Below are 20,625 nucleotides of genomic sequence, written 5' to 3'. Positions count from 1 at the left end.
AGAGGGAGCGGAGAGAGAGGCGGGTCCGGGAACAACAAGCCCAAATAAAGAGCGCGGAGCAGAAGAGCCGGGCCAGGAGGAGTCCCCGTGCAGCTCATGGTCCCCCTTCCACCGGGACTGTGATCAAGTTTAATATGCAGCACGGGTGGGGCTTCATCCGAGATCACCGCACCCCAGGCGACGTCTTCGTGACCAGGAGAGACGTTGAGTCCCACCTACCGGAGGGACACAGAGGTCGTGACCTGTATTTAGGGGACGAGGTCACCTTCACCCGGCACAAGTGTGCCAAAGGACCCTACGCCCTCCATGTGCATCGCCTGACGGAGGAGGAGCTGCGGTGTGAAGAGGAGCAAGAGGACCCGGACGGGTCTGAAGCTAAAGTTAATCACAAAGAAAGAGCAGGAGGACGCCGTCGTTGAGTACGGTAGTGAAGAGACTGTATAAAGTTACCCGTTAGGGTATATGCCATGCTGCTAATTTAAATATGGTCCCCGTTGGGACAAGTGTGAACTGTTCCAGTGTGTCCCATTTCCCCACTGACCGAGGACTGAGAGCGGTCATCCCTTTCCTAATACCTGCCCGAGGACTGAGAGCGGCCATAATTCCCTTGTATATAGTTGCGCTTCCTAAAGCGCCCCCTACCGGTTTTATAGGAAACCGTGTTTCTTCAAGAGACTGTCGCACTTTACCCGGTCACAAGTTGCACCGTGACCGGAGGTACCAGAAGACAAGAATGTTTTTATGAAAAGTTTTTATGAAAAGTTTTATATGATAGTTTATTATGTTGTTTATGAAAAATAATTGTATGTTTGTGGATGTTTATATCTTACAGCCCGAGGACGTGCTGTGATTTACCAGGGGGGAATGTAGCACCCTGAGGATTCGGCTGCTACAGGGGTATTGCACCTCAAGCCAGAGGTGTGATATTCCACTCCCGGGTAAGGATGGAGTGTGGAACTGAGCTCAGTTAGCTGCATGCACTACACACATCCCATTTCCGGAGGACAGACCAATGGTACTCCCACTTAATAATGTGCAGGTACGACCGAGTCTGTCCTTGGCTGGAGTGGGAGGGGGGTGGTACATCCCAGTAGTGTAGGGGCAGATAGGGGGAGCAGCCTGGGTAAAGTTAGGAGCTCATTGGGTGCTGGTCACCTGAGCTCACACATAGAGGGAGTATTTAAGGTGGGCACCATCTAAGATCAGGGTCAGTCAGTCTGTGAGAAGTCAGTCAGTAAGTCTTTGCAGAGCGGTGGAAGAGAGCAGAGGAGCAGAGCAGCCCCAGAGCCAAGAGTGAGAGAGGAGAAAGAAAGACCCAGAGGGGGAGAAAGAAGGAACTCTGAGAGCCCAAATTAAATCAAAGGGTGAAGAGTTGGCAACAGGGTACCGGATCCCAAGCTGGCAGAGGCTACAGCACACCTTAGCCAGGAACCGGAGGCCGTGGGCAGAATCTGCCACGGCCACCCACTATATCCACCCGGAAGGCAGACCACGCATAGGGTCAGGGAACCCAGAGGCAAGGGTTCACCAACAAGAGGCCCGAGGGAGCCGGACTTAGGTGGATCCCTGGTGGGGAAGGCCAGAGACGAGGACAGGACAGAAAGGGAGCTCAGAACCACGCTCCAGAACTACTTGGGGGTTGGCCGAGTCCAGGACCTGGTGGACGCAGCACGGCTCGGGTGGTCACTCAAGGCCGGAGTGACCGGTACAAGAACAGCAGTAAGTAAAGAACCCTGAACTGCACAACCCGACTCTGACTCTCATTACCATCTTCCCTGCACTTCCACAACCACCATCCTCTGCACCTGACCCCCTGAGGCTATACCCCTCCCGTTGGGGGTTATACTACCTAAGCTGCACAAACACCATCAGCCTCAGCGGACCCTGCTGCAGCGGCGGCCGTAGTGACCGCAATTCAACGGGTGGCGTAGTCGACATAAAGAACTTTAGTAACATCAGTAAGGACTGCCACACACTGAGCTTGACACCCTGGGCACGGACCGGGTCACAGCCACTCGGAGACTACAACCCCCATCTGATCCGGCTCCGGGTATCCCCAAACAACACTGGCCCAGGGGGCGCGTCATATCCAAGGCACAGTCAGGTGATGAGGCTGTCAGTCACTGTGAAATTTATAATGACATTAGCTATAATTACTAATTGTCACAGCAAAGGGATGGAAAGTGAAAAAACAGGGACTTTGGTTGTGTTGGAGAGGGTTGCAAACTGCATGCCTGATTAACAGGAATATTGCTAACATCAAGCAAACGTATGAGTATTGAATATTGGATAGCCTATGCTTTTAAACCCTTTCAGTCAAAGAAAATGGGGGATTAAAAGGAAGATCACTCTCTGCATCCCGCAGAGTCAATGCTCCCATAACTGTGCTTATGGACATTAGAAAACAGAGATTCACTGTCTGATCAACCAGTCCTTTCTCCCAGAGATGCCATGAACCCTGACCCCCATGAACTTCTAGGTGAGAAAATTGGACCAAGAACTGGCCCAATTTTCCATGGGTGTCCAAAATTCAATGTCAGAGAGGGCATTTAGCACAGCTGGAGACTGGAGGACCAGATTGTCTTCCAAGTGTAGAAAACCCTACATTTGTAAAAATGAATGAGGCATAGATCAGTGAGTATTTTCATTCTTCCTTGAATGATGCCAATGATTAGATAAACCAAAGAATCTGCCTGCCTAGGCCACTTCAAAGTATTAATTTTGTTTTTCTTAAGCCATTCAGAGGTGTACTTGCTGGTGTGTTTTGCATCATTGTCCTGCTGCATAACCCAAGTGCACTTCAAGCTTGAGGTCATGAACAGATGGCCGGACATTCTCCTTCAGGATTTTTTGGTAGACAGCAGAATTTATGGTTCCATTTACCACAGCAAGTCTTCCAGGTCTTGAAGCCGCAAAACAGCCCCAGACCATCAAACTACCATCCCCATATTTTACTGTTGGTATGATGTTCTTTTTCTGAAATGCTGTGTTACTTCTACACAAAATGTAGCTTATTATTCCCTTTATTTTGGGATGTATGCACTGCTTGTACACATTTTTTGTGAGCTCAATACACCTTGAGCACACATCCTGTACTTTCCCACTCACTTTGTTATTTATTATTTATTTATCTACACACACTCACTCACCCATTCACTTACTTGCTCACTCCTTCTTTCTTTTTTATTTACAAATTCACTTTATTTTATTTGTATTTCTACACTACTCACATACACCTTGCTTTATATTTACACAGGTACACTCTACTGCATTTATAATAACAATTTTTTATACTTTAGTATAATAATCTTTTTATATACATATCTTGTAATAACTGTCGTGGAAGTGTGATATTTGTGATATACAATAGGAAATTTATGATATTCGCTACATCCTTTTATATAGATGTATACATGGAAACATGATTTTTCTATATGTAGGAATCTAATTACACTCTTGACTCTATTTATATTTCAGTATGCACTAATGTGTGTCACATCGGTCATATGACAGCTATTGTCACCATGGTTCTTTTTATTTATACAATCTCTCCCTCCTTGATGTATTTACTTTGTTTGAGCCTCGTCAGAAACTTGCAGGACTTCCATTCTTTCTTTACCTTATTAGTTTCTATTATTCCTATTTGTATAGTCACGTCTCCCCTCTCGTCACTATGACATGATAACCACCTGATCAAATAGTGTGCTTGGGATAACTTTCTGGTATCAACTCCACTTGCCGTGTTTGGAGGAAGAAGAAGGATGAGTACAACCCTAGAAACACTGTCTCAACCGTGTTGCATGGTGGGAAAAACATCATACTTTGGGGGTGCGTTTCTGCAAAGGTGACAGGACGACTGCACCATATTGAATGGAGGATGGATGGGGTCATGAATCGCAAGATTTTGGCCAACAACCTCCTTCCCTCAGTAAGAGCATTGAAGATGGGTCGTGGGTGGGTCTTCCAGCATGACAATGACCTGAAACACACAGCCAGGGCAACTAAGGAGTGGCTCCGTAAAAAGCATTTCAAAGTCCTGGAGTGGCCTAGCCAGTCTTCAGACCTGAACCCAATAGAAAATCTTTGGAGGGAGCTGAAACTCATTGTTGTCCAGCGACAGCCCCGAAACCTGAAAGATCTTTAGAAGATCTGTATAGAGGAGTGGGCCAAAATCCCTGCTGCAGTGTGTGCAAACTTGGTCAAGAACTACATGAAACATCTGACCTCTGTAATTGCAAACAAAGGTTTCTGTGCCAAATATTAAGTTCTGTTTTTCTATTGTATCAAATACTTACTTCATGCAATAAAATGCCAATTAAGTAAAAATCATATAATGTGATTTTCTGGATTTTTTTTTAAGATTCTGTCTCTCACAGTTGAAGTGTATCTACGATAAAAATTACAGACCTCTCAATTCTTTGTAGGTGGGAAAACTTGTAAAATTGTCAGTGTATCAAATACTTATTTTCCCTATTGTACATGAAGACACACACACTTTACACAGATATGTGTTTATATAAATAAATACCTGCATTATACCTGTATATATTTATCTCAAAGTACACATTCATTTTGTATGTGATATGTATTTTTAAATAATTAAACTATTTGACATTACACATTCCTACCAATAGACCTCAAACTGAGCAACTTTAGATCTTGTAAACGTACCCAGCATGCCATAGTAGTCAGTATCTTTCATGCTATGTTAGAAAAGCAGGAGAACCACATATTGAGGAACTCATAAATAATTAAATCATAAAGTTTCCTATTTGTAGTATTATGCACTAGGTTAAAATTTGAACACAAAAAAGGAATTATGCTAGTCTATATGTACTAAATGCCCAAACAACATAAAGCCTTGAGATAATCCCTTTTCAAACAATAGAATGGGTGGGAGACAGATGAATTTTTGAACTGCAAGACTTCATGTACAGTCATGGCCAAAAGTTTTGAGAATGACACCAAAATTATATTTTCACATGATCTGCTGGCCTCTGGTTTTTATTAGTGTTTGTCTGATGTTTATATCACATACAGAAATATAATTGCAATCATATTATGAGTACCAATAGGTTATATTGACAGTTATAATGAGTTAATGCAGCAAGTCAATATTTGCAGTTTTGCCCCTTCTTCTTCAAGACCTCTGTAATTCTCCCTGGCATGCTCTCAATCAACTTTTGGACCAAATCCTGACTGATAGCAGTCCATTCTTGCATAATCAATGCTTGCATTTTGCCAGAATTTGTTGGTTTTTGTTTGTCCACCCGTCTCTTGATGATTGACCACAAGTTCTCAATGGGATTAAGATCTGGGGAGTTTCCAGGCCAAGGACCCAAAATCTCTATGTTTTGTTCCATGAGCCATTTAGTTATCACCTTTGCTTTATGGCAAGGTGCTCCATCATGCTGGAAAAGGCATTGTTGGTCGCCAAACTGCTCTTGGACGGTTGGGAGAAGTTGCTCTTGGAGGACATTCTGGTACCATTCTTTATTCATGGCAGTGTTTGTAGGCAAGACTGTGAGTGAGCCAATTCCCTTGGCTGAGAAGCAACCCCACACATGAATGGTTTCAGGATGCTTTACAGTTGGCATGAGACAAGACAGGTGGTAGCGCTCACCTCTTCTTCTCCGAATAAGCTGTTTTCCAGATGTCTCAAACAATTGAAAAGGGGATTCATCAGAGAAAATGACTTTGCCCCAGTCCTCAGCAGTCCACTCCCTGTACCTTTTGCAGAATATCAGTCGGTCCCTGATGTTTTTTCTGGAGAGAAGTGGCTTCCTTGCTGCCCTCCTTGAAACCAGCCCTTGCTCAAAGAGTCTCCGCCTCACAGTGCGTGCAGAAGCACTCACACCAGCCTGCTGCCATTCCTGAGCAAGCTCGGCACTGCTGGTAGTCCGATCCCGCAGCTGAAACAGTTTTAAGATACGGTCCTGGCGCTTGCTGGTCTTTCTTGGGCGCCCTGGAGCCTTTTTGACACCAATGGAAGCTCTCTCCTTGAAGTTCTTGATGATACGATAGATTGTTGACTGAGGTGCAATCTTTGTAGCTGCGATACTCTTCCCTGTTAGGCCATTTTTGTGCAGTGCAATGATGGCTGCACGTGTTTCTTTAGAGATAACCATGGTTAACTGAAGAGAAGCAATGATACCAAGAACCAGCCTCCTTTTAAAGTGTCCAGTGATGTCATTCTTACTTAATCATGACTGATTGATCGCCAGCCCTATCCTCATCAACATCCACACCTGTGTTAATGGATCAATCACTAAAACGATGTTAGCTGCTCCTTTTAAGGCAGGACTGCAATGATGTTGAAATGTGTTTTGGGGGTTAAAGTGCATTTTCTGGGCAAATATTGACTTTGCAAGTACAGTAATTGCTGTTAAGCTGATCACTCTTTGACATTCAGGAGTATATGCAAATTGCCATTACAAAAAATGAAGCAGTAAACTTTGGAAAAATTACTATTTGTCTCATTCTCAATACTTTTGGCCATGACTGTAGCTATTGAACAAAATTTAGATTTTTTTTTGCCTAATGAAATAAGCTGCTGTTTATGGATTTGTGTTTTTGCTGAAGAGATGAATATTATGTAAATATAATTTACATAGGTTTATGTAAACGAGTGAATGCAAGAGCTGCAATTCCTATATGTATGGGGCAGCAAAATAGTTTGTCCCTGAGTCCCTCACTGCGGTGGACACCACTTGTTCACTTTCATTTGAATTGAGGCAGTCTCTCCCTGGCAATCTGTATACTGAGGAAGGTCTACATAGACCGAAACATCTGTTTATTTCTGGATTGCTGTCAGCAATAAAAGAAAATCATCTCTTCACTATATCTGAGTGCCAAGTTTTGTGTCTTCTGTCTCCATCAGCACATGAAGCACCATCACCTGCTCATGTGCCAAAAGCAAGCTGGACAGCAATATGAGCAATTCTCAAACTGTCCGCCTACCCTTTCTCCTTACACTCATCTTTCTGGTAGTCAGGCTGCATCCTCAAGTAGTACCTGCAGAGGTGGGCAATTCATTTTCCTGAGGGACCACAAGGGAGATTCTGACTGTTGTGGGGGGCCGAGCCAATAGGCTAAAATGAATTCTGCTCAATATTAATATTAACATATTAATTATAATTATTTTATAAATATTAATTGCATCACTTAATATTGAGCTGAATTAAGTATGCTGACATTCCCCTAAATACCATTTGAGGCCGCACACAGTCCTCTATATATCATAAGAGCCCCCACACAGCCCCCTATATACTGTAAGAGCCCCCACCTAGCCTCCTATATACAGCATGAGCCCCCACATAACCTCCTATATACAGTATGCACCCAAACATAGCCTCCTATATACCGCATGAGCCCCTACATAGCCTGCCTGTGTACAGCATTAGCCTCCACATAGCCTCCCTGTATACAGCATGAGCCCCCACATAGCCTCCCAGTGTACAGCATGAGCCCCCACATTGCCTCCCTGTATACAGCATGAGCCCCTACCTAGCCTCCCTATATACAGCATGTGCCCCACAAAGCATCCCTATATACACATGTTCCCCACATAGCCTCCCTATAGACAGCATGAGCCTCACTTAGCCTCCCTATATACAGCATGAGCCCCACTTAGCCTTATGTCCAGCGTGAGCCCCACATAGCCTCCGCATGTCCAGTTTGAGCCCCACATAGCCTCCCTATGTCCAGCATGAGCCCCCCACAGCCGCCCCATGTCCAGCATGAGACCACATGGCCTCCCTGTGTCCAGCATGAGACCTCTATAGTTTCCCAATGTCCAGTATGAGACCCTCATAGCCTCCCCATGTCCAGCATGAGGTCCCCATAGCCTCCCCATGTCCAGCATGAGACCCCCATAGCCTCCCCATGTCCAGTATGAGACCCCCATAACCTCCCCATATCCAGCATGAGACCATTATAGCCTCCCCATGTCCAGCATGAGACCACCACAGTCTCCCAATGTCCATCAAGAGACCCACACAGCCTCCTCATGTCCAGCATGAGACCCCCACAGCCTCCCCATGTCCAGCATGAGACCCACACTGTCTCCCCATGTCCATAATGAGACCCACATAGCCTCCCCATGTCCAACCAAACATCCCATACACATGAAAAAAAAAACACTACATACTCACTACGCTCCTGTTCCTCCGGCGCTCTGCTCCTGTGTCCGGTGCACAGTTGACGTGATGAAATGACGTCTTCGCGTAAGCTGTTTCACATACTGACTGGTGGAAAAAGGGTCCGGCAGCCCCTCATCCATCGAAGCATTCACCGCTGTCTGCATCCTGAGGATGCAGACAGCGGACGGGCAGGAGAGGCCATGGTGCGGCCCGTGGGCCAATGTTTTCAGCCTCTCGGCTGTCTCGGCCCGCGGTCTGCACTTTGCCCAGGTCTAAGTTAGTATCATCATCTACTGCTTATCAAACTCCAATGTATTCTTCTCTATTACAACAGCAGATATCTATACCTTACCCACATAAATAAAAACTAGTATGAGTGCGCTTTTATACAGCATGCTAGAACTGTAGTTTCAGATAAGGGCACTTATTTGTTCCCAAAATATTGTCATATTTGGATATCTACACATTATAAAACTCCAATAAAAATGAGTTGCTCGTACTGTCAAAGAGTCCTCCTTGTAGTGGTGTTTCCATCTTGAGTGCAAAAAATAAACATATCTAAAAAAAAAAAAAGGGAAAAAATCTTTGAAATTGCTGTTGAATATGTCCTTTAGTGTTTTGACGCTGTAAAGTCCCATTTAATCAATTACTGAAACAGTCTGCCTCGCCCCAGCCGGTGGAGCCAAGTAAACTGTGTACTGGTCAGGTTGCCACTCTTTGGTTGTAATGTCACAATCTACGGAAAGACCTGCTAGTCAAAATTCAAATAATGCATTTCAGAGAAAACATCTTTCTTCTTAAGGGAGTATGGTTGGTCAGACACATTTGGTTTATTTAGATCCGTGGTGAGAGTAATTCATGGCATTATGGGATCTGTTGTGCACAAATGAAAGGTAAGTATAGGTCAGTTCATAAATTTAAACAATTCAATTTAGCTGTTTAATCCAACTGTTTTAAAATATTTAAACTGAACATCCATCAGGTTTTGACTTTTGACAATTGTAAATAATCCCCCCCCCCACCCACCATCATTTATTTTTCAACAGGACAATGACCTCAAACACATCTCCAGGCTGTGTAAGGGCTATTTGACCAAGAAGGAGAGTGATGGGGTGCTACGCCCGATGACCTGGCCTCCACAGTCACCAAACCTGAACCCAATCGAGATGGTTTGGGGTGAGCTGGACCATAGAGTGAAGGCAAAAGGGCCAACAAGTGCTAAGCACCTCTGGGAACTCCTTCAAGATTGTTGGAAGACCATTTCCGGTGACTACCTCTTGAAGCTCATCAAGAGAATGCCAAGAGTGTGCAAAGCAGTCATCAAAGCAAAAGGTGGCTACTTTGAAGAACCTAGAATATAAGACATATTTTCAGTTGTTTCACACTTTTTTGTATATAATTCCACATGTGTTAATTCATAGTTTTGATGCCTTCAGTGTGAATGTACAATTTTCATAGTCATGAAAATACAGAAAAATCTTTAAATGAGAAGGTGTGTCCAAACTTTTGGTCTGTACTGTATATATGCTGTTCCCCCCCCCATTCCATGTATATATGCTGTTCCCCCCCATTCCATGTATATATACTGACCCCCCCATTCCATGTATATATACTGACCCCCCCCCATTCCATGTATATATGCTGTCCCACCATGCTGCTGGCACTGCTGTTCATATAAAAAAAAAACCATAATAAACACTCCTACTCACCTTCCTTCCTGTCCCGCGCCGCATCCTCTCCTATAGCCGGCAGCTGACTCCAGCGTTCTAGCGACAGGGGCGCATGACATCACTGCCCTGCGCCCAGTCGCGTGTACGCTGACGTCAGCTGCTGGCCTCTGATTGGCCAGCAGCATGTATTGAGGCGCACGGGCCTGGCAACTCATGCGCTGCAATACACTTCAGCTAGATGTGTTTCAGAGAACGCACATCTAGCTGAAGTAGGGGCTGGCGTCGGCGGACTCTGAGTGCGCACTCGCCAGGCGAGTCCAGGAGCGCGAGTGCTGCGGTGATGGCGCGCGTGCCCTTAGGGAGGTCTCTGCGTGCCCCCTCTGACACTTGTGCCATAGGTTCGCCAGCACTGTTCTATACTGTGCAGTTGCTGCCAGTGCCAGTTCATAGCCACAGATTTCCTGCCTTTCCATTGTGCTTTATAGTTATACTGTACTGCTGCTGAGAATATTACCCTACACATGGTAAATAAACGTGAACTGCTTCCAAAAAAAAGGAAACATTTTGAATGGATTTTTAAAAAGCCATTGCTTTTTTATTTTCCAAACAACAAACCTATTGCTGCTCCCAAAATAAGGGATACTTTTTGCAAGGCTTGTTAAAAAAAACTATTGTTTTTTTCATTTTCCAACCAAAAGCCTGTTGCTACATCCCAAATGGAATCATTTTTGGAACACAACATGTTAAAAAGCTATGTCTTCTTCTGTGTACATTGCCTGTGTAAAACAGCATCACATCAAGCATCTAATCCCAAGGTGGAATACATGTTGAACCTTTTTTCCATTTTAAAAAACATGAAAAGTCGGTCACTACAATGTGTTATTAAACAGGTTGCTGGTACCATCGGTTACCATAATTTTACCCATAGCCAGATTTATTAAGGTTATTTTAACATTGCATTAAAGAGCTTCAAAAGGGTTGACATAGTTTTAGGAGACCTCTGAATATTATTCACATCTTTTCAGGGCAATCAGAGACTTTTCAATACTCATAATTTGCCGCAAATCAAACTTTTTGAAGAAATTTGTTGAAACTGGTGTATGTGAATTTCAAAAGATGTGCTCGGCTCTAGTATTTAGTACACTGTTTGAATTGTGCCAATGACAAGGCAACACCTGTACATGGGAATGTACACTAACAGACTTACCTCTCCTGGGCTTAGGCCTACAAATTTAAAAGATAGGTATGATCCAACTCTAATTTAAGAAAGTCTTGGGCAGATTATGGTTGTATTTGTTTGTTTGTGTGCTGCTGTTTCATGTTTTCTTCATTTTATTAGGGGATGTTTGTCAATTTTGTTTTTTACAGTGTGCAATTTCGATGTAAGTGACTATCCAAGGGTCGATTCTTAATGACCACCCAATAAATGGGTCAAATTTCAGAGTGTGCCAATTTTCTACCCGTTTTATTGATTTGATCTATAAGTATTCTAAATTTAGTCATACATGCAAACTTAAAGGGAACCTGTCAGCTGATATATGCCGCCCAAACCATAGGCAGCATGTATCAGCCACTGGCTGTGTGATCACAGCCACATATGTTTGTCTCTGAAACGCTGCAGTGTTTCAAAGACCAACATGCTTTTAATGGCCGCTGGGGACTGAGACGCTCTGTGCACTAATCATAGAGGCGGGTTCATGCCGGTTTCTCCTCCCCTCTCCCTGACCCTGACTGGCAAGCCTCGGCCTATAAGAGCTTGTAGGCAGAGGCTTGTCAGTCACTGTCAGTGGGTAAGAAGCTGCCGGTGACCCGCCTGTATGACTAGTCACCAGCTTGGTCCCCGCTGTCTATCAAAACGCCGCAGTGTTTCAGAGAAAAACATATATGGCTGTGATCACACAGCCAGTGGCTGATACATGCTGCCTATGGTTTGGGCAGCATGTATCTGACGCGCCCCCTGGGCCATATTCTTTTAGGGAGAATATCCGGAGCCGGATCAGATGGGGGTTGTAGTCTTCCGAGTGGCTGTGACCCGGTCCGTGCCCAGGGTGTCAAACTGAGTTGTATGTGGCAGTCATACAGATGTTATAAGTTCTTTATTGTCGACTACGCCACCCGTTGTGTTGCGGTCACTGTGGCCGCCGCTGCAGCAGGGTCCGCTGAGGCTGGTGGTGTAGGTGCAGCTTTGGTGATATAACCCCCAACGGGTGGGGTATAGCCTCAGGGGGATCAGGTGCAGAGGATGGGAGTTGTGGTGATGCAGTGTAGACGGCAATCAGAGACAGAGTCGGGTTATGCAGTTTAGGATGTTTACTCACTGCTGATGTTCTGGTCACTCCAGCTTCGAGTGACCTCCCGAGCCGTGCTGCGTCCACCAGGTTCTGGATCCAGCCAACTCCCAAATAAGTCCGGAGCGTGACCCTGAGCTCTCCTTCTGTCCTTTCTCTGGCCGTCCCCACTATTGATCCACCCAGGTCCAGCTCCCTCGGGCCTTCTGTTGGGAGACCCTTGGCCTTGGGTTCCCTGACCCTCCTCGTGGTATGCCTTCGTGGTGGATGTGGTGGGTGACCGTGGCAAACGCTGCCCACGGTCTCCGGTCTCTGGCTGGGGAGTGTTTTTGCCCCCACCAGCTTGGGTTCCGGTACCCTGATGCCGACTCTTCACCCGGGGATTTAATTTGGGGTCTTAGAGTCCTTTCTTCTGCTTTCCCCTCTGGGTCTCTCTTTCTCCTCTCTCACTCTGGGTCTCTCTTCTCCTCCGCTCGCTGACTTTCTCTCTGCAACTGACCCTGTTCTTAGTTGGTGCCCACCTTATATACACCCTCTATGTGTGAGCTCAGGTGACCAGCACCCAATGAGCTCCTATCTTTACCCAGGCTGCTCCCCCTATCTGCCCCTACACTACTTGGGATGTACCACCCCCCTCCCACTCCAGCCAGGAACAGACTCGGTCGTACCTGCACATTTCTAAGTGGGAGTACCGTCGGTCTGCTCCTCGGAAATGGGATGTATGTAGTGTATGCAGCCTACCGAGCTCAGATCCACACTCCATCCTTACCCGGGAGTGGAATATCACACCTCTGGGTTGAGGTGCAATACCCCTGTAGCAGCCGAATCCTCAGGGTGCTACATTCCCCCCTGGTAAATCACAGCACGTCCTCGGGCTGTAAGACATAACACCAAAACATACAAATTTTTGCATAACATATAAAACATATAAAACAATATATATATATATATATCAATATAAAACATTCTCGTCGCCTCTGGCTCCTCCTCCGGTCACTGTGCAACGTGTGACCGGGTAAAGTGCGACAGTCTCTCTGGAAAACTGGTTTTCCTATAAAACCGGTAGGGGGCGCTTTAGGACGCGCAACTATATACAGGGGATATGGCCGCTCTCAGTCCTCGGCCAGGTATTGGGGAGGAATGACCGTTCTCAGTCCTCGGTCAGTGGGATTTAGGGGTTAAACGGGTAACAGTTCACACTTGCTGGTCCCAACGGGGACTATTTTTAGCAACAGCAACAGTTTCAGTTTCAGTTTATGGTGCCCCGACGGGCAACTATATACAGCTCCTGCTTCGCTGTACTTAACGACGGCGTCCTCCTGCTCTTGCTTTATGGTTACCTTTGGCTTCAGACCCGTCCGGGCACGTATGCTGGGCGAACAGGTCCTCTCCCAGATGCGGCACTCTTGGTCTTATGGGCGCGGTGGTGTTAGCGCCCGGGTTGCCCGGGCCTTGCGGCCAGGCCTGGGGCACCTGTAAGGTGAAGGGCACCGTCAGGACGGCGGCGCCCTGGGCTACCTGGCCTTGCGGCCAGGCCGGAGGCTCCGCGGAGGTAGGGGGCGCTGTTGGTGATGCGACGCCCGGGAATTCTAGGCCCTGCGACCAGGCTGGTGTTACTTCCTGTTTTGCCACGCTCGGGGTCGGTGCGCATGGCGTCACAGGGGTCGCGGCGGCGGCTTCCGGTTGGGGCCTAGTCTGCGTCGGTGACATGGCGTTTTCGGGCACAGCAGGGGGACTTTCGGGCTCTGCGACGGGGAGCTGGGGCAGGTAAGCGGTGTCCTGGCTTGGGGTATAGACGTCCCCTTTACCTGCCTCCATGCGTTCGGCTCCCTTCTCGGCGCCGTCTCCGGCCTTGGGTCCTCCCGCGCCATCCTCAGAGGCGGTCTGTCTCCTCATCTTGGCTGGCGTGCTCCGGGTCTTGGTTTGCTGGGCCATCTCTCGGCTCCACTCCGCCAATGTCTCTCGCTGTACCCGGGCCATCCTCCGTGCGAGGCCCTCCAGGGCAGTCTGTGCACACTCCCGGTCTCGGGGGAGCTGTGCGAGGACCTCCACTAGGCCTAGTGGGGTCGTGGTTTCCAGCAGGCTCCTGACCAACGGGTCGGTGCTGCTCTGCTCTTCTTCCAGCAGGCTCCTGGCCAGCGGGCCGGTTCTGCTCTGCTCTCTGGCCATCTCCGGGTGAGCTTCTTCGCTACTCCTCTCCAGGCTTCTTGCCTCCGGGTGCGCTCACTCCAGACTGCTCCAAGCGACACCCATCTTTGCTCTCTCCTTTCGTCTCCTCCCCCTTCGAGGGCGGTCCCGGGGCCACTTGGTGACTGTCAGCTCCAGGGGCTGTTCTTTCACGCTGACAGACACCTCTAGCATCACAGTCTCTGTTGGTGGGGGCGGTTTCCACTTTTGGCGCCATTTTCGGTCCTGGCCCACGATGGGAGGTGGCCTCTTGCCACCCTCTGGCACGCCCATAATGGCGTCCGCTCTTCCAAGGCGGGAAACCTTTGGAAATGGCGGGAACCGCTTCCCAGTGGCGGGAAACTCTGCAGATGGCGGGAAAAAGCTGTTAATGGCGGACAACCGGCGGGAATCGACTGGTGATGGGGTCCGATGGCGGGGACCCTCCGGAACCGGCAGGAGACTTCTTTTTGAGGTAAACTCGCACTTTTCTTCAGGCACGCAGTACCCGGGTGTTGCGGGCACGTAATCCTGCCGACTACGCCAAAGTTGACGCGCCCCCTGGGCCATATTCTTTTAGGGAGAATATCCGGAGCCGGATCAGATGGGGGTTGTAGTCTTCCGAGTGGCTGTGACCCGGTCCGTGCCCAGGGTGTCAAACTGAGTTGTATGTGGCAGTCATACAGATGTTATAAGTTCTTTATTGTCGACTACGCCACCCGTTGTGTTGCGGTCACTGTGGCCGCCGCTGCAGCAGGGTCCGCTGAGGCTGGTGGTGTAGGTGCAGCTTTGGTGATATAACCCCCAACGGGTGGGGTATAGCCTCAGGGGGATCAGGTGCAGAGGATGGGAGTTGTGGTGATGCAGTGTAGACGGCAATCAGAGACAGAGTCGGGTTATGCAGTTTAGGATGTTTACTCACTGCTGATGTTCTGGTCACTCCAGCTTCGAGTGACCTCCCGAGCTGTGCTGCGTCCACCAGGTTCTGGATCCAGCCAACTCCCAAATAAGTCCGGAGCGTGACCCTGAGCTCTCCTTCTGTCCTTTCTCTGGCCGTCCCCACTATTGATCCACCCAGGTCCAGCTCCCTCGGGCCTTCTGTTGGGAGACCCTTGGCCTTGGGTTCCCTGACCCTCCTCGTGGTATGCCTTCGTGGTGGATGTGGTGGGTGACCGTGGCAAACGCTGCCCACGGTCTCCGGTCTCTGGCTGGGGAGTGTTTTTGCCCCCACCAGCTTGGGTTCCGGTACCCTGATGCCGACTCTTCACCCGGGGATTTAATTTGGGGTCTTAGAGTCCTTTCTTCTGCTTTCCCCTCTGGGTCTCTCTTTCTCCTCTCTCACTCTGGGTCTCTCTTCTCCTCCGCTCGCTGACTTTCTCTCTGCAACTGACCCTGTTCTTAGTTGGTGCCCACCTTATATACACCCTCTATGTGTGAGCTCAGGTGACCAGCACCCAATGAGCTCCTATCTTTACCCAGGCTGCTCCCCCTATCTGCCCCTACACTACTTGGGATGTACCACCCCCCTCCCACTCCAGCCAGGAACAGACTCGGTCGTACCTGCACATTTCTAAGTGGGAGTACCGTCGGTCTGCTCCTCGGAAATGGGATGTATGTAGTGCATGCAGCCTACCGAGCTCAGATCCACACTCCATCCTTACCCGGGAGTGGAATATCACACCTCTGGGTTGAGGTGCAATACCCCTGTAGCAGCCGAATCCTCAGGGTGCTACATATCCATTGACAGGTTCCCTTTAAACCTCAGATTTTTTTCTTTCTTTTCAATTATTTCAGATTATTCCATTGTTGCTAACATCATTAATAGCTTTAGCTATAAAATCTGCCTCATATAACTTTTCTACAAATCTATTTTTAATATTTCACTCTGCATTCTATAATCCTCTACCCTAGAACAATTTGATGCTAGAATTTATCTTTTAGCACTTTCTTAATCCAAATCTGGTGATGGCAACTAGAGACATCAACTCACAGTATGAGTTATCAGTGCTTCAAAAATATGTTCATGTATATTCTGTTATTTTTAATGAAAATAAGGATCTAAAAAATGTCACTCATGAAACTAATTTCTTCATTTAACACTAGATATTATTCATTCCTTTAAGGTGCAGTACTAGTCAAAGGTTTTGAAACAACTGTTCATGAGATGGTTTGCCTTGTTCTAATTACAATGTGTATATTGTAGATTCAGACTGGAAGCAGCAAAACTACAAAGGAACACATTTGGAAACATGGAGTAAAGAAACGTGTGAAACAAAGCAGAATGTGTATTAAACCTTAGATTCCTCAAAGTAGCCCTCTTGTTATTCAATGTCAGCTTTACATACCTTTAGCAGTCTCTCTCTATTAGCGTCATCAAGTAGTTTACCTAGAATGGCTTTAGAACAGTCTTGAAGGAGTTCCCAGAGATGCTGAGCACTTGTTGGCTGCTTTTCCTTAACTCAACGGTCCAATTCATTTCAACCCATCTTCAATTAGGTTGAGGACAGGTGACAGTGGAGGCCATGTAATCAGACGCAGAACTCCATCATTGTTGCTTAGTGATGAGCGAGTGTGCTCACTGCTGCTTGATACTCGGGTACGCTCGTTAATCAATTGAGTATCGCAGGTGCTCGAGTCCCGCCCCACATGTTTTGCAGCTGCTATACAGCCAATAAACGTGGGGATTGCCTGCCATACACGGTAATACCGTTGGCTACTGGCATTACTGTGATTGGCCGATCTCATAGCATCATCGGGTTTTATATAAGTCCAGGTGATGCAATACTCAACACATTCTTCTCTGGAACCAGTTCAGGGAGAGTTGATCTAGGAGGGAGAGCTTAGATTAGAGCAGGCATATAGGCAGTTTTTAATTGCTATTGCAGGGCTTGTATACCGCTGCTGCACCATTAAAACAAAAGTCCTTTTCAGGGCTACATACATTCTTCACCAAACTGTGGAACTGAGTACTACTACTGCCTCTGCAAAACACACCCGATGGTCGCAAAAAGAAAAGGACAGTGTTTTGCCACAAATAAATTCTTAATAAAGGATACCTGTTCTTTGGTAGTTATTCCAGGTAAATACTTATTAAAGCTGCCTTAATTTAACTTGGGAGAGAGAATGAATAAATTAATAGCAGTTCAAAAAAATGTTTATTTTTTCCGTTTTTGACACCAGTCACTATCTGGCATAAGTTGTTTATTCGTTGAGTAACTACAATTACAGTGATACCTGATTTTATAGGTTTTCTTTGATGTTTTCACAAAAAATAATTTTAAGAGCTGTAATTTTTTTACTTTTGTGCTGACAGCGTTGTATGAGAGCTTGTTTTTTGAGTTATGATTTGAAGTCTTTATCGGTACTATTTTTGGATACATAGCATTTTTTGATTGTTTTCTATTTCAATTTTTGGGAGGCAGAATGAATACAAAATAGCAATTCATGTTTTTTTACATCATTCACCGTGTGGTAAAAGTGATAAAACAGATTTATTCTTCAGGTGTGTACAATTACAGTGATACTAGATTTATACAGGTTTTGTTTGTGTTTTCCTACTTTTGCACAAAAAGAACAATTTTGTAGGAAAAAAATTGTTTATACAAAGCCATATTCTGAGAGCTATAACTTTTCTATATTTTTACTGACAGGAATGACGGATAGCCTGTTTTTTCAAGTGAAGATGACATTTTTAATTCTACTACTTTAATTTAGATGCAACTTTTTATCACAGTTTATTCCACTTTTTGTTATGATGAAAAAAAATCAGAATTTTTGCTTTGTTTTATTTTTTTAAGTTTGTTAAATATAAGGGTTAAATAGTGCTTACATAAAGAATGCTTATTTATTGGCAAAACATTTTTCTATGATTTTTACGCTGTTTATTTTGTGTTTTTTTATATTATTCTCACAATTTTTAGAGACTTTTTTTTATTCATTTTTTACTTAGTCTCTATATGGGACTTCAACTTTCATTTGTCTAATACCTGGCCTAATACCATGCAAAACATATATACTGCAGGGTATTAGATCAGTCATATTGACAGGAGGACTGTTATACTCTGCATATGGTAGTGTCTAAGAGGGACCGTGCCATGGAGACCTGGAGGTCAGCGCCAAGACAACCATCAGCTACCTGCGAACATGTCAATGGCGTGAGATAGGGAGCCCCATCTCACGACCATACTGATGCTGCTATTACTTTGCAGCATCTAGAAGGTTAAACAGCTAGAGAAGGTGTTGGTACCTACCCTGGCTCTTGCTAAACAAGCTTGGCTGTAGGTTAAGCTCTTGTGCCTCCATAATTACCATGACATAACTGTAGGTCATAACTCTAGATCATAATTCAGGAACAACTTTCTCATTATGACATGCATTTAAATGCCGGGAAGTGGTTAATCGTATAGTTAACACCCTGCACTACATATGTAGTATGGTGTATTATCCCAGCATATCAATGTTGTAATAACAGGCAGCCTATTGGACCCCACCTCTGAAAGGCTCAAGTAGGCATTTCGACATGTCACACGGTGGCATTGCTTGATCTCCAGTTGCCATAGCAGCCCATTAGTACCCCGTATTTGTGTTGAGTTGGGAAATTCTTTTGTCAGCCTCCTGAGTTAACATAGTCTATGGGACAGTCTTCTCAAACGAGAAAGATGTATGCTTGATGCTGTAGATGAATAAACGTGATTTAAAGATGATATAGAGAACACACAGCCCATCTATTATCTGATGTTTATTAGGTTTACAATATAGAATTGTAAACCTAATAAACATTAGGTTTACTTATAATTATTTAATTTCTAACGTACCCAGCCAAATAGGCATTTCTTGGACCATAAATCCAATCTCTTCAACTGCTGTCCATAGTGCTGAAAAGCTGCAACTCAGAAAATTAAATCAAACTAAATGTCACTCTTGTGGATCATGGACCCACTGCGCCATGGACCGGGAAGAGCCTGGAGGGCATAACTAATCAATCACCTGGGTTTTCACTAGAGCCCCTGATGATATGGTTAGACTTGAGCCACAGGTCAACACCAGATAGTACTCCAGGATAGATCCCGGTACCACAGCAGCTGACCCAAAGGGTCAGAATAGCAGACACAGACATGTAGTCCAAGCAGGACCAGATTCTTGTAGAACAGATATTAGAGCTGGCTTAGACAGAGAAGAGTTTCAAGTACAGGCACTGGATCAGGTACCGCCGAAGTGGTTACAGGTGCAGGTACCGTCAGAGCGGTTTCAGGTTCACGTACTGCTGGAGCGATTTTAGGTTCGGGTACCGCTGGATTGGTTTCAGGTTCAGGTACTGCCGGAGTGGTTTCAGGTTCAGGTAATGCCGGGGGTAATCTGAGACAAGTTCATCTGAGCCACAGTCACCATCCTAGAGGGTAAGAGAAATAAAGGATTTAGACTACGCATCTGCCTTGACTTTCTTGTTGGCTGGACAAAAATGTAGAACAAAGTCAAAGCGGACAAAGAACAATGACCACCTAGCTTGGGGCGGATTCAGCCTTTGTGCAGACTATAGGTAGGCCAAGCTTTTATGGTTGGTGTATATAACGACCAGAGGGACTTCCCCTTCAAATAAATAACGCCTTTCCTCTAGGGCCATCTTGATAGCTAGCAACTCTCTGTTTCCAATTGAGTAGTTTTGTTCAGGAGCAGAGAAGGTCTTGGAGAAAAAAACACAAGTTACCATTTGACCAGAGGTAGACTTCTGTGTGAGAACTGCCCCTGCTCCAGAGGATGAAGTATTCGCTTCCAATAAGAGCTGTTTGCTGATTTCGGGTCTATATAGCACAGGAGAAAAAGCAAAGGCTTGTTGTAGGGTCAGAAATGCGTTCTCAACTTCCAGAGTCCATACCTTAGGATTAGCGCACTTACAGATCAGCGCCAAAATGGAGGCAGTAAGAGAGGAAAACTGGGGAATAAACTGGCGGTAATAGTTGGCAACTCCTAGGAACCGCTGAATTGCCTTAATGCCATCAAGATGAGGTCATTTGAAAATTTAAGACACCTTCTCCGGATCCACCTTCAACCCCATTTGCAAGATGATATATCCTAGAAAAGGCAGAGAGATCTGCTCAAAAACGCATTTCTCATACTAAGCATACAGGCAATTCTCTCTAAGTCTTTGCAGGACTGGATGGACATTTCTCCCATGCGATGGCAGGACTGGAGAGGAAACCAGGATATCGTCCAGGAACACACTACGCATGAGTAAAGGATATCTTGGAAGATGTTATTCACAAATTCTTGGAAGACTGCTGGAGCATTAATGAGCCCAAAACGGCATAACATGGTACTCATAGTGGCCATCTCAGGTACAGTGGGTACGGAAAGTATTCAGAC

General features: G+C 45.9%; 1 protein-coding gene across 1 annotated transcript in view; it reads left to right on the top strand.

The window, feature by feature from the left end:
• The window catches only part of NPFFR1 (neuropeptide FF receptor 1), a 407,424-nt gene that overhangs the window by 9,256 nt on the left and 377,543 nt on the right, over nucleotides 1-20,625 (top strand). The gene's annotated exons all lie outside the window — the stretch shown is intronic.

This window comes from Phyllobates terribilis, unplaced genomic scaffold (genome assembly GCF_046119375.1).
Source record: "Phyllobates terribilis strain yellow unplaced genomic scaffold, ASM4611937v1 Scaffold_5__5_contigs__length_657084704, whole genome shotgun sequence".
Lineage (NCBI taxonomy): Eukaryota > Metazoa > Chordata > Amphibia > Anura > Dendrobatidae > Phyllobates > Phyllobates terribilis.
Note: the sequence above shows the minus strand (reverse complement) of the source record. Positions and strands in the feature narration are given on the sequence as shown.